This window comes from Neopsephotus bourkii, unplaced genomic scaffold, assembly GCF_033783945.1.
Source record: "Neopsephotus bourkii isolate Nb327-2 ecotype Australia unplaced genomic scaffold, CSIRO-AGI_Nbou_v1 NB_168, whole genome shotgun sequence".
NCBI classification, from domain to species: domain Eukaryota; kingdom Metazoa; phylum Chordata; class Aves; order Psittaciformes; family Psittacidae; genus Neopsephotus; species Neopsephotus bourkii.
In genome coordinates, this window is record NW_026900684.1 from 9,920,584 (window position 1) to 9,935,266 (window position 14,683).

The window sequence follows — 14,683 nt, forward strand, 5'->3', positions numbered from 1 at the left end:
TGTTTTCATATTGCTATAAGCAATTCTGCTGGATTAAATTAATGTAGTAAAGCGTATTCTCAGTTTTTATTAAGCCCTCTTGGCTGAGGAAAGATCAGGACTTAACAGGAAGATGGAGGAGCGGATGCAAGCAGAAAGATTTCTCTTTTCTTTCTACTATCTGAAAAAAAAAGAAAAATCTAATTTCATGAATGACAGACCAATTTGGCTGGCTGGATTCTGCTGAGTACCAGTTGCAGTCACAGAAATCTCAGGCCTCTGATGCTTTGAAGTCAAAAGACTTAGGGTACTGCTTGTGCACAGGCAGTACCATAAAAGAAGAAAACAACCAGAAAGAAATGTAAAGGCCATATACACTGTTTAATTGACATGACTGGAGATGCCTACATGAGCAAAGTAATTAAAACCAAGGCTGTAGGGAAAACAGGAAGAAAACTGAACAGCAGTAATTAATTAAATATATTATGATGTTTCTCCCTGCAAATCCTGTAATTTTTACAACACAGAAGAAGCTGAAAGTAATGTACTGCACCTTTAGGATGCTGATCTCTGCAGGATATGTAGGCAACTACCCAATACAGTATGTATAATAGATGAATAAAAGAAACAATTGTTTCGGCTTCAGCATGGTGGTGAACTTTGATGGCATCCTAGTAAAACACATAATATTTATTACCATGATAAACTGCTCTTGAGGGAGTGATTTCCCTGCCCTCCCAGCTGGAGCTGTCGTACTGCAATGACAGAGTGGGTAAGGAAGGGACGGAACAATAGCAAAGTCAAGGAGCTGGAGCCTGACCTTAACAGAGTGGGTGGTATTTGCTGCAGTCCAGAAAAGCAAATAACTCACTCAAAGGTGATAGATTTTACTGGGGAGTGGAAATAACAAAGCTGAGAAATAAAGTGGAGCAAACATGGTATGAAAGCATACTAAAGTAACTGAAGAAGGGGATTTACTTGCCAGTAGGTTCAGCTATTAAGGGGGTGGGGAGGGAGAGAGAGAGGAAAAGGCTAGAGGGCGAGAGAAGAGATGGAGAAAAGAAGGAAAGGAAGGGAAAGGGAAAGAAAAGGAAAGGGAAAGGAAAGGGAAAGGAAAAGGGAAAGGGAAGGGGAAGGGAAAGGGAAAGGAAAGGAAAAGGAAAGGGAAAGGGAAAGGGAAAGGAAAAAGATAAAAGAGGAGAAAAGAAAAAATAAGAAAAAAGAAAAAAGCCAAACAATAAAAACAAACACAGAAAACAGAAGCAAAAAAGAAAGGCCCAAAGAAAAAAAGCAATCCCCACAACTGTGAGGTGTTCGTCATTAAATGCATCCCTCAGTGACATGTCCAAAACACACCAACCCACTTTATGGAACACTTCACCTGATGGCGAAGATGTAATTGAGTAGTTGGCACTGGAAAATTTGCTTCTGTTTTCTCTTTTTCAGACCATGGACTGCAGGGACCTACAGGCAGGTCACTATCTCAGTCAAGAACATGCAGGAGAAAATCCCAGCTTTCCAAAACAGAGGGAAAGATATATATGTTTGGGGTTTTTTTACTTTTTTCTGGGTGTGTAGAGCAACTACCTGTACATTTTAATCTTTCTTGCCCACTGCCCTTTTTTTTTATAAAGCCTGAGGATGGAAAGGCTGGAGACATACACACTGGTCTAAAAAATTAGGGATTGCTTTGATATTAGTGACTTTAAGCCAGTTGCGTTTGCTGTGGGCAGACAAAACACGATGCTGGTTGCAATATGTTTGCTGTGAACTTGAAAAGAGTCAGTTTTCCAAGGCTGAAATAAATCAGTGGCATAACTGACTAAAAAGTGATCTATTACAAGTAGATAGGAAAAAGTATTTTGGCTGAAAAGACATACGGAAGCTGCAATGAGCTATAGCTATGCACATGGAAAGAAAAAAAAGGGAAAAAAAACCATCACTGTATTCAAGTTACAACTTTATATGCCTCATAGTTGATTTAAAAAGGAAGTTAAAGAAACTGATGAAGTATCCACTGTCTCTTCTGCAGGGGCTTTTTCCAAAACGTGTGTAATAAAAGACTCTCTCAGACTGAGATACTTTTATAGCTCCTGTTCATATTGCATTAAAGTGCTTCAAAACAGTAAGGTATTTAATTTTACAGTGCACTTTTGAGAAGCAGATGTGTCTTTTGCCTCCATTCTGGCACAGAAATATTCCAAGTCAATGTGATGGAGCAAGATGAATCTGGAAATTTCTGGGCCAGAATATGAGTTGATGGTCACTCTTTTTCCAGGAATGTTGGCCACTGCTCCTTTGCATCCTTAGGATAAAGAAAACAGAATTATCATTATTATCATCATCATCATCATCATTACTACTATTATAACTATTATCACTATGATTATCATCATAATCATAATTATTATTGTTTTTATTATTATTATCATCATCCTCATACTACAAAGCTAGAGACTACAGGTATCCCAAAGACTTTATAGACCGGCAGATACGAAAGAGGTGATGAATCAGACATTAAGGCAAGGCAACTTACAGAACAAGATATATTGAGTTCCTAGAGGATAAGGCCCAGGACACAGCTGTCAGCCCCTGCAGAAGCTTTGTAGGTTCCAGTTTCTGCATGACCTGTGGCACAGGTTAGATAGACCTAAAGTGGGACTTGACTGAAGAACATTAGAAGTAGTATTACACACTATAATTGGCAAATTTGCAATGTGGCATCATCTTCAGACTATTATTTACTTCGGGTGATGGAAGCCTGGAGCTGTGCTTACGGTCACTAGTGGGATCATTAGATTCGATGTTTCTAAACGCATTGAGAAGTTTCCACTTCTTTCTATTCTAGATGGGATGGTAGGACAGAAGAATTACTCGTATATTTACACCAATTAATTATAAATGAATGGCCAGCTGTACCATATGACAATGCCATGATTATTATTTTTCTTTTTCTTAAAGCAGTGTCACTCAGAAAGCTCAGTGGCAACCAGCAGCTCTCACCTCACATCCTGCTGCATGGCCTCCTCTTCCTCCCTATGCCCCAAGGCATGGAGGGGGACCTCAGCCTCCAGGAGACCCCATAGCAGGCTGCAGCACCCCCCACACACACACACTCTGCTGCTGTTTGCATTTCCAGAGCTGGTCTCCCCTTCCTTTCCAGCAGACCTGGCCCAAATGCCTTGTCTTCACAGGAGGGAGGGTTACTGCTGTTTGAGACTGGGGGGCAGAGCATTTAGGGAAGCCCAGTGGAGACCAAGGCAAGAACACCCGAGAGGTATTGCTCCCCACGATGCTTGGAGGCTCATGCCAAAACATCTTCTCACACCCCTAACTCCATCGCCCCTTTCCTTGTCTGCCAGCTTTGCGAATCACACTTCTCTGAGTATCACCCTTTCTTTCTGATGCAATCACCCTGCAGGTCAGCAGCAGGTTCCTTGTCCTCCACTCACAGACATAGCATGGTATAAACAACCTCTTACAGAGAAGGAGAAGGAGAGACAGTTACAGAAGCAAAGATGTAGATGGGACATTCAGCTCTTTGCATATCTAAGAGGAGCATGACTTTCAGCTGCAGTGGGACAGCACCTTCACTGCAGCTTGCACTTGCAGAGGCTGTGCTAGCAGGCTGTTCACTTGTGCAAAATACAGACACCCTCCTGGAAGATCTCTTCCCCTTTGATCCCAACCCCAAATAGTATGTTGCATTATGTGGTATAACTCTGTAAACCCCCTTACCCAAATCAGCACTTTTTCTGTCCAACTCACTAACTTTATTACTATTTTCCTGCTCTATTTTAAATATACATGTGTGTGTGTATATATGTATTTACCAGACTAGTTTTCATTAATGAATCCTTTATGTCTTTCAACTCCTGCAGAGCTGATAATTTGCAAGAAGAATCACAGTCAAAACACCTCACGGAACACTTTAATACCAATTTCAAAACCTGTGAGCATGCCAGTTTTTCAAACTGAGTTTTCCTAATCTTTTCATCTGTAGCAGAAGTAAATCTATGTGCAGTTTGAGCTATGCTGCATAGCTGTGACTGCTTAGGTAAGTCATACAATACCATTTTCTCCATCAAGAAAGCACTTCCCTTTGGAAGAGAGACATAGATCTCCCCAGAGAATGAATTTCAAACCTCTGGCCTGCTGGATTGCCTGGATGCTTGCTGAAAGCAGATGTTAAGAGCCTGCATTTAGGAATGGCACAGCCAGTCGTGGCATCTCCTCCTCCCCTTCTATCTCCTCCTGTTCAGCTCAGTTCAGGCACTGCTCAGACTTGGACACATTGGCTGTCCTGTGGAGCTCATCTGCGCTGATCCAGGTCAAAGGAGATGCTCCTGGCTGCCAGTCCCTCAGCAGAACCCCCTGGAGTAGAGGGAGGTTTCCCAAAGGCACGGCCCTTCTTCCCTAGACCTATCTTTCTAGGGAAGGTTAGTTATGGTGGGATAGTTTTGTCTTCCCAGTGAAGGTACTGGTGAGGTAGATGTGGAAGCTGTACATATTTTTTCTGTCACAACCACTATGCTGCAGCCGGTTTACTTTTAGTACTATTTGCGTGCACATGTTCAATATGTCCTTGCAAGTGCCACGGCAAGGCTGTGATAGAAGGTATGTATAAACCAAAATATGTAAAATAAGTAATTCTTCATAATTCAATATGACATCCTTCCTTTAATTTAAACCTAATCAGGGAATAAGAAACTAAAAACAGCTGTAAGCATTCACATTACATCTCTCTGGGGAAATGTACATAAAGTCAGGATTTGTTTTCACCTAATGGAAATTTTTTCGATTTCACACAGCCACTCTTTTTGTTTAAGCTGCTTCTTTATTACATTTTCCATAACAGAATTTACAATCTCCACAAAATAAGAAGCAATTCCACTGCATTTTCCTTGCCCTACCTTCTGCTCCAAACATGAAAAGCTTAAACACGTAAGTGTTTCTAGTAATCTGGCTATCTCAGCCATAAATTCAACAGGCAGGAAAGATTTCTTTTTATCGGTAAGATATGCCTGGAAACCGTGCACGGCCCGGCACGATACACACATTTTGGTATTTTTACCATTCGCATGCTAAATAAGCTTTTAGCAAACCACATCCAAAGGCCTTTTAAAGCTCTCCTCTCCCACATATATCAATCCTGGCCAACAGCGCAGGACTAAAATGCACGGTGAGCTCAGAAGCGAACACTTCCAACGATTAAAATGTTCCACCAAGCATTCCAGTAAGGAGACGCTGGCAGAGAGCATGAGGGAATGCAAGCTCACGGCACAAAAGGACACAGTCCCTAGACCCCGGGCGTTCAACAATACCTCAGCTATTGAAGGGAGCGGGGAGGGACCCAATGGCAGCACAAGACAAGCAGAAGCCTGTATCCTCTGCATCCAGCGGGAAGCGAATAATCCGATTATTGCCTTCAGTCTTTCTGAAAATCAGTTCCTAATGAGAGTTTTGAGAAAAATGCGCCACTGCTGAAGCTTGCTCAAATAAAATGCACAGTATTAGTGAACAGTGATGCCTTATGAGTCCAAAGTTAATGCCAGCAATGGCCCCTTAATCTGTGCTTAATGGTCTTCTGGCAGAGTGAAAGGCTGACCCAAGGCAAAGTTTAATGATCAAACTGGCAATTAGAGCTATTGGTAACAATTCATTTTTCTGCAAATATGCTTTCCATGGTGGGAAGTGCAACTATTAAATTTCCAGACATTTTTCACTGCATTTTAAAAAAGGTGACATTATCACCTATTAATACTGCACGAGACCATATCTGATGTTAAACCCAGGAACAGTGTCAAAAGAAATAATGCAGAATAGTGCAGAAAAAGGCAATAGATGCACTTGTGACATTTGGCTATGGTCACAACCATAACTACTTCCTTCTTCATGTACATGAGGAATATAAGGAAAAAACAGTTTCCCCTTACAGCAATAGACTCTGAATTTGCCCTTGTAGGGGCACAAAATCACAATTCTATGAGCTATCCTCGCCTCTTGAGAGCCCATTGCCTTCAGTGGTACTGGCAAGGTTTATTAGAGAACAGACACAGCCCTTGCCTGCCTAATCCCCCAAAGTATGTAAGTACCTGCTTAATTTGAAACAAGCGGTTTCAGCAGGACTATTCACAGCACATAAACCGGGCACACGTGTCATTCTCCACAGCATGGGAGCCCAGGACTGCCACTTCTGACACCTTCAGCATGACTGAAATTGTTCTTCCCCCAGGCAGAGGGAGTTTTGCCGTCACTGACTTTCAGGGATGCATCAAACAAGGCTGGATGCTCCTCTCCATGCCTCCAGAGGCATTTGCCATTCAGAGTTGCAGATGGATTATACCAAGCTTTTCTGCTTCTTGACACACTTAGGGGACAGGGTGAGGAAAAAAGAGGTATCCCTCACCCTCAGTGGGGCTCACAGCAGTGCCACATGCACTTTCTGTCCTCTGTTGAAACGAAATCCTCCTGCAAGCCACTGGAGCACCATCATGCAGGTCTTACTATACACCTGTAGAGGTAATTATGGAATTAAAATGTTGACGTGCTTTTTATGAGAACAAAAATGTGCTTGTTGGTTGGAGTATGAGTTGTGGGAGGGAGCAGGCAAGTAGCAGTAGAAGGGAAGCCAGGGAAAGCAGCCAGATAAGAACTTTTTTTGACCTGTTTTTAACAATTTGCCCAGCCAATACTGTATGTTTTATACATGGGCATTATAAAATTGGTGAATTTTAATTCTGCACTTTTGGGACCTCCTTGTCTTTTTTCCCCCCGACAATTACAATTTTAAGTCTTAAAAAAAAAAAAAAAAAAAAAAAGGAAATGGAAAGAGAAAAGGATAAATATGAAAAGCAGCCATTCTAAAGCATATTTTATTAGACCATTACTATATGCCTCAGGTCTATAGAGGAGCAAATCTGAACTCGAGGCAAGAATTCATAACCTACTAAAATGCATATTGTCACTTCTTAAAGATATAGTCTGTAATATTAATATTTTCAGTTAGTAAAGACAAAGCATTTTTCAAATGAGGAGAGTGCAAATGCATTTCATATATGGCACAAAAGCATTTCATATATGGCAGTGCATATGCTGTAAAATACTTCTGGCCTATATCATCAAATTAAATTATGATTAATTTGGAACCTATCTAGGTTCCAGACTTGTTTTTAAGAAAAATATACACACATATACATCGATATATACATTTCCTAAGATAACCATAATCCTGTGTACAATACACTAACATTTATAAGATTTTTTTCAATCATTACTGATAAACAGAGATAGTTTTCCTTACAGGTCTTAAAATCCATGTACCCCATGTAGTTCAAACCAGGACAAGACAAATCAAACATGGCACAAGAGCAAATATAGGTACATGCAATTCTTAAAGCTGTTTTTATCTATTATCCTGACATTCCCTCCTGTGTGGGCGATTGTTTTGTCTGTTTGTGTTTTCTCTTTTTGCCTTTTTTTTCTAAGCCTGGAAACTGCCACAGAAAAGTCTGGCAGCTATAACCTCCAGCTAACTACTAGCAAATGCTAACATGCTGTAAAGTGGAACATTTATACAAGATCCATCTGGTGCATACAAGTACGAATCCAAGATTTAAAGCCATTACACTGTGCCTGTGCATTTACACCTTCACCAAAGTTGGCAAAAAGAGTAGATTTTACCCCATGACTCCACTAGTAAAAGGAGGGGTGTGAAACATGTGCTGACCTATGCTCCTCTGTCCAATTGTAGTTATTATATACTGCTCTTTTGCATGTTACATCCCAGGCTTCATGCCAGGAGTAAATTAGTCCAGTCCTGAACTCGCCTATCAGGAATTAAACAGTACAAGAGTGAAACACGCCTATAAAGTATTAGAGTAGCTGAGCATTTTCTTTTGATCAGTCTTACAGGTTTAAAAGGGCAGTCCACCGGGTCTGGTAAAACCAGCAATACTCCCATCAAAAGGACGTCTCTGCTGACTCTTTTTGCTATAACTGAAGAATGTGGACGGAAAAATGTCTTTGGGCTTTTTTGTTATTCTTCATGAAGCTTAGGGTTGATCAACCATATGCCTAACATTTTAGTATTTTTCTGCTTGGTACATTCCCATCACCTCAGATAGACTGTCTGCAATATTTTGCTTTATTTCTACACAGGAGGTGTACAGGAAAATATGCAGAAATGAAAAAAGGTAATCCCGAATTAATGATAACCATAGCCATCGTCAAGCTAAAAAAGGGGGAGGAGGGGCTGGGTGTATAGATTGAAGGAAAAGGATGCATACACCCTACGAGTGAAATTCAGGTTTCTGTTGGGAAGCAAACCGCGATGCTTAAGGCATTCATTAATGCCCTCTGCCGTCTGTCTTTGCGAATTTCAGTGAAAATTGACCGCCTCTCCGTAAGAGAAGCACCAGTTCCGGAAGCCATTTAGGATAACCGAGATTTCTTGGTTTGTGCGCATTTCCTCACCTGCAAGGCGCAGGGAAGCTGTAGCTCCGCTTTACCGCATCATGCAATGATTTCTGCCCAAACTCCCCAAATTCTAGCCCGTTCCCCTTCCGGCACGGTTCCTTCCTCGATCTGGTCATTTAAACACCAGGTGGCACCAAATAACAAGTTTCAATTGCCTGGCCTTTTTTTTTTTTTTTTTTTTTAATTAAATAAAGCTGGTGGAAAGGTCTCACAGAAATGTGCAATGTAAAAAAGATCCCCACACAAACAATAAAGTCAAACAGAGAAAAAAACCTCCAAAACAAATCCCAACACAACCAAATACCGACAACTCAAGAAACCCAAAACCCTAGAACCACCAATTCTCAGCATGAATCGGGGCTGAATACACCAAGAGCAATGCTTCCATCTAGACAGAGATGGGGAGAGATGGCAAGGCAGTCAGGCAGCCCAGGCTCTACCTGCTCACCCTGGGACCTGCCAGCAGTAAGTATCTCAGTAGCTCACAACAAACACATATCCTTCCTAATTAACTGCTACAGACTTACCAGGTTTTTGAGTGGGGATCTCCTTGCCACCAATGTGCCATGGCTCAATCTCAAAGAACACTACAATGACAGCAAGAGCATGTCTCTGTTTCCTTGATCCCTCTGCCCATCTTTGGGGGATTCCCAAAGATTTCTCCTCTTGAGGCTGACCAAACCCAGCCCCTCCTCACACATCAATGTCTCCAGTCCTCAAACCACCCTGGCTGCTCTCCACTAACCTCTTTCCAGTTTGCTGCCTCCCCTGGGACTGTGGAGCCCAAATCCAAGTGTAGTACCCCAGATGCAGCTGCATAAGCATGGGGAGGGGAATAACCTCATGTTCCCATAGCTCAGTAGATGTCAGGCACTGAGGAACAGAGCTGGTTCATGCCCAGCATGGTCTGCCATCATCCACATGTCTTCTGCTGCTAAACTGACCACAGCAGGTCCACCTTCTGCCTGTGCTGCTGCGAGGTGTTACTCAAGCCCTCGTATGGGTCTGTGCATTGTTGTTACTGAACATCTTGAGGAGGCTTGTTTCTCTTGCTTAATAAAATCAGAAATAATTGGATTAGGAAAATATTAAGTAACCAGGAGAAATGCAGAACACCTTACCTGATCTCGATATTGATCAGAGTGAAGTTATTTCAAATTTTCATTGACAGGCTCAATAAAGTTATTCTGGTTGGAGTTTATGTATGTGTCTGTGCAAAAAAAAAGCACACCTGAGGACCACCATGTAAGTTGTTGAGAAAGCCACAGTACTGCTGTAGGTGGATTTCCAAACTAGGGGAAAAGGAATCCTGATTACACACAGTTAATACAGTTATCTGAATAATCATCTTTTATATCCCACAGGTGCTCAGTCTGATGCCAATTACCTAATTTTGTTTCCTTTGAGGGATGCAGATGCAGAGGGGAGAGATCAGAATGTATATACTTCCATCTTGCCAAAGGACAGAGGTTGCTCTTAAACTCATAAGGAGAAACTTAACCCTCAAGCTCCCTCAGCTTCTCCCAGAAGTTCAAGCTGTTATTAGAGACTTCTCACCAGATGAAGCATGGATATCCCAGAGGGGGAGGGGGCAAGATGTGACCTGTGGGTACCAGCTCTTACAGGCTGGGCATCCCCAAAGCCTCAGGGCAGAGCAACAGGGAGTCACCCATGTTCTCCTCAGCTGTGCAGAGGGAGGTACCATATTATCTACAGAAATATGTCTGTTCATACTATACACACATGCTGTATGACCATTATGCTGGCAAACTAATCCTGTAGGCAGGTTCACAATTATCACAATGTCATTTCTCATGGCACTAGGGTGTGATTAGCACAGTCAGAACAGGCAAAAACCCAGCAGGAAGTCACAGACATGACCCAACTCTCTGATGAGCTAAAAAGGTTATGTACAAGTCAAGCTTTAATGGAAAGATAATTTTAAAGAAGAATTCATTAGAATGTCCATTAGGAAATCCAGTTCTGCGCTGTAATACTTACCACTGCCTTTTGCAGCTGAAGCTGTCCAAAGTTAATTACAGAAACCTCACTGCTTTCTGATACAGTAACAAGCTGCATTTTCTATGCAACGCATTTCCTGCGATGCCTCCTTTTTCCTTCCCGATTTACACTGCTGGGGTACAGTTCAAATCGGAGGTTCCTGTCAGGTTCTCTGCAAGATAGACATCAGACCTTCAACTAGGCCATGAACCTTTTAAAATACTTTCTATCATAATGAGCAATCAGGCAGTAGTCTTGAATGTCATGTTCTTAAATGGCAGAGTTGGCGTGAATCCTAAATTCAATCGCATTAAGGGCATTCTTTCTCTCCACCACTGAAGAGACAAAGCGCATTGCTGTAACTTCCTTCCTCTAAGTAGGGGCTCAGGAAGGATGGAAGAAGTGATGCAATTTTGCAAACTTCAGACTTAATGTCTACATGTCAGGGTTACTGCTTAGGTGGTGATGATGGTGGGTGTAAGAATTGAATACCAGCTTCAGTAAATGATAACTTTTTCATTTTCTTCTGTGGCAGTTGCATTGTTCTCTGCTGGCCATTAATATCTAAAGCAAGTCACGATTTCGGTTATTTTTTTACTTCTGACAGGATGGAAAAAGTTTAAAATATCTATTTTTTAATAATTCCTTATTAGCCAAATCTCCACTTATCTGCTAATCGACTTCTCCTACTTTTCAGAAGGGATCGATGCTTAATAACATACTCATTTAACTACCAGAAAATATGTTTAAAAAAATTAGTGCCTTTGAGTCACCATTAAATCATTAGCATGTAAGCTGCAAATTTAATCAGTAACAGGCCACAGTTACAAAAGAGCTTAATTACTTTAATCTAAAACTGTGATTCAAAACTCTTTTTACCCAAAGCCTAGCATTCCTCCCAGTGCTAACCCTCAGGGCCCAGCCCAGGGCTTCATGCCATGTTTCATGCAATAGCTCATCCACCATGACCAGAAAGATCAGCCTGGCTGGAACTGGTCATGCTTCAGTTTGGCCATCTTGAACTCAGGTATCTGATCTGCGATTGCCAGCTCATCTTACATGTAGGGGAGACAAGTTATTCTCCCCTTCTTGCCTTCCATAAACAGAAAAGCAATTATACAAAGCACAACAGCTGCCAATTTTCCTATACAAACTATATCTGACTGCCTAGAGCACTCTCTTAAGCTGCAAAGAAAGGAATTGCCTCTCTTATCTTGGTAAAATTGGCTAACACTGAACTACTGCTCTCTACCTAGCTCAAGCAAAGAGAAGATCAGATTCTTGCTTTCTTTTCCAGTGAGAAAGTTTCAGCTTCTGCCTCTAAAAACTACTGGGCTATGAGGACTCTTAAAACCTCTGGTATATTTAATACGAAAGATTTCACATGATGAATACATTCACAGACTTCAGGTGTCCCTGAACTGTATCATCTTTCTCTGCTCATCTTCTTTCTCTGCCTTTTAATCTTGTGCAGGAGCACCTTCTTCATTCATCTGGCAGCACCATTACCCTTTATGGACTAATCTTTCTGCACAGAACATTTTTTGTTAAAAAACTCATTTCATAGGGCAAGTCATCAAGGAAGGAAGTTCCTCACAGTTCCTATCTCCCCATCCCATGTATCTGCATACTTTTAATGATGGTAACAGACCAAGGGCATATGTTCAAGGGAGCTGGTATAGGGAAGCATTAACGCCCTCCTCTGTTAGGCACCCTGGGCAGAACCAAGCCTTGGGCTTTACGTTTCAGATAAATCCAAGTCACTGAGCATCCAGTGCCAAACAACACATAAATGACATGTACCTTCTTTAAAGCATAGACTAGCAACATAAAAGCCTAAAGCAGTATGTGATGCCTACCAAAGTGACTTTTTAAGAAAATTGTTACCTACCTAGTGATTAAGTGTGACCAGTCAGGGATAAGTTGTGGTTACTGGAAGGCTGGTTTATTCCAGTTCAGAATGCACATTTGGTATGTTGCTATGGTGTGCTGCAAACAACATTCATAGTTTTACAGTTTAATTACTTGGGGGGGGTGGGGGGGTGGTGTTGTCTGAGCTTTACATGTGATAGGACAGCAATAAGAATGGAATAAGGGAAAAAATAAAAAGACAAAAAAATGGAGCAAATCAGTTACGCTTACGTTTATTTTCACATTAAATTAGGCTCATCATTAAGTAGCACAAGAGCAGAAATGAATCCTTATCCAAAAAGAGAACTTACCAAGTCATTAATTACATAAAGATGTACCATGGAGAAGGCAAGCAAAGAAAAGGGCATTACAATAAACACTGCAGAAGTATTCGAACCAGAGAGTATTCACGCTTTTCAGCAAATCCAGCTTTATAGTATACAATTAACAATGAATTACATTCCCATTGGATAATGAAAAGCCCTCAAGAACTGGCAGAATGAGGACTAGGATTTAAGTAAGCCTTCCTATGTTTATTCAGTTGGTGAGAAAGCAAACCCAAGATATTTAATGCAAACAGCTTTCAAGCATGAACTCCTCATGATGAATTTATAAATGGGAATATTCACCACCTAGAAGTCAATTTTCTGTTTTGCATGCCAGTTATTTTTAAGCACAGATTTGTCAAACTGAATAAACTCTTTTAGTGACTGTGCTGAGGCAGCCTGTGTTTCAGGTCCCTGAATTGTGTGTGCTAATGTGCTGGTACTGACAAAAGCAATCTGGTAAAACTGACTCAGAATTAATGAAGTTCAACAGTAAGGAACAGCTTTGGCAAGAGGGGTTAAATGCAATTACAACTCAAGTAATCATCATTACTTGAGTTGTGAATCCCAGGGAGACAGTCCCATTACAGGACAACAAAACAGACAAAAATATGTAAGAAACAGGGAACTGGTTAACCTTTTGAACTGATTAACCAGCACTCTCTTTAAAGAGCATGCCTCAAGAAATGTGAAGAATGCTCACACTTGGGTTGTCACCTTACCAGGCAGAAAGGTTTGACTGTGATTGTTTCTGAAGTATTAAAAAAGAGATCATAAACACCCATCCCACCCCCCCAAAAATTAATCATCTAGTGGGAACTCTGCTGTAAATGTATGTCATAAAGACAATTAAACTTTTATGCTGTGATATATAAACAAAATCCCAGATGGAACTGTTTCTAGAGTTTACTTCCATACAGCTTTCTTGCAAATATGGTGATGAAATTGTTTAAGGAGAAAGATAGATCCTCATTAATTTGGTGGTGACAGGCATAGGGCAATACATACACTATTAATTTTATATAAACATTTACCTCAAGATACACAGCATTCTCAGATCAAATTATTTTTGTATTTTCCATGTGTTGGATATATATTAAGCTGAAGTGGTACCAAAGTTGCTGAAGACAGCAGTAAATTGCTTCATAGTTTTTGCTTTATGCAGAATTGTCCTTTTTCTTGAGCTACTGACTGTCAAAACATGTTGAACTCTACTAGGTCTAAACTGAAGAGTTGCATAATGTTTACCTAACACTCAACTGTCAGGTCTTGCTATTACAATCAAGGGTCTGTGCAAAGATTAAAAAGTAATAATTCAGTTCTAGATACTCTGAATAAGAAGCTTCTAAGTCTTCATTGAACCAGGGACAGTCTGGAAAGCATTTCTGACTATTCTTTGGATTAAGTTCTAAATCATTCCAGTGAATCAAGGTAGACTGTGTAAGAAGTAGCTGAGGACCTATATATACAGATATATTAGATATCTCATAAAAGATACCTTATAAAGATGTGTATTCTTATCAAACCTTGGAAATCAGAGATCTACTGTAAGACTTGACATACTCAATGCAGCATCAAAAGCTCTGGAAATTCTTTACAGTGGTGACAAGAAACATTCAGCAATGAAGCAGTCACGTAAGTACCCTGGAAGGAGTTACCAAAAAACTGCTCCTCACAGAAACCAAAGTACAAATACAGTCTTTATTGACTTAAGGGTCACCAAAAGAAGTATATGAAAATATCAGCATATGACTTGCTTTTCCAATTTAATTAAGGTCTATGAATACTGAGGAAATAAAATAGTATCAGAAAAGTAAGGCTCTTGACTGTAACAACCCAGGAGAACAATGTGAAAGGTATTTATTGTAAGTTGTATACCTCAACAAGAGAATAATCATCATCCCACTCTGCTTCTGTTCAGCAATAAAGATTGATAAGCTGATTTTCACATCTCCACAAATAACATTCCCTTGTCGATTTTTCTGGGT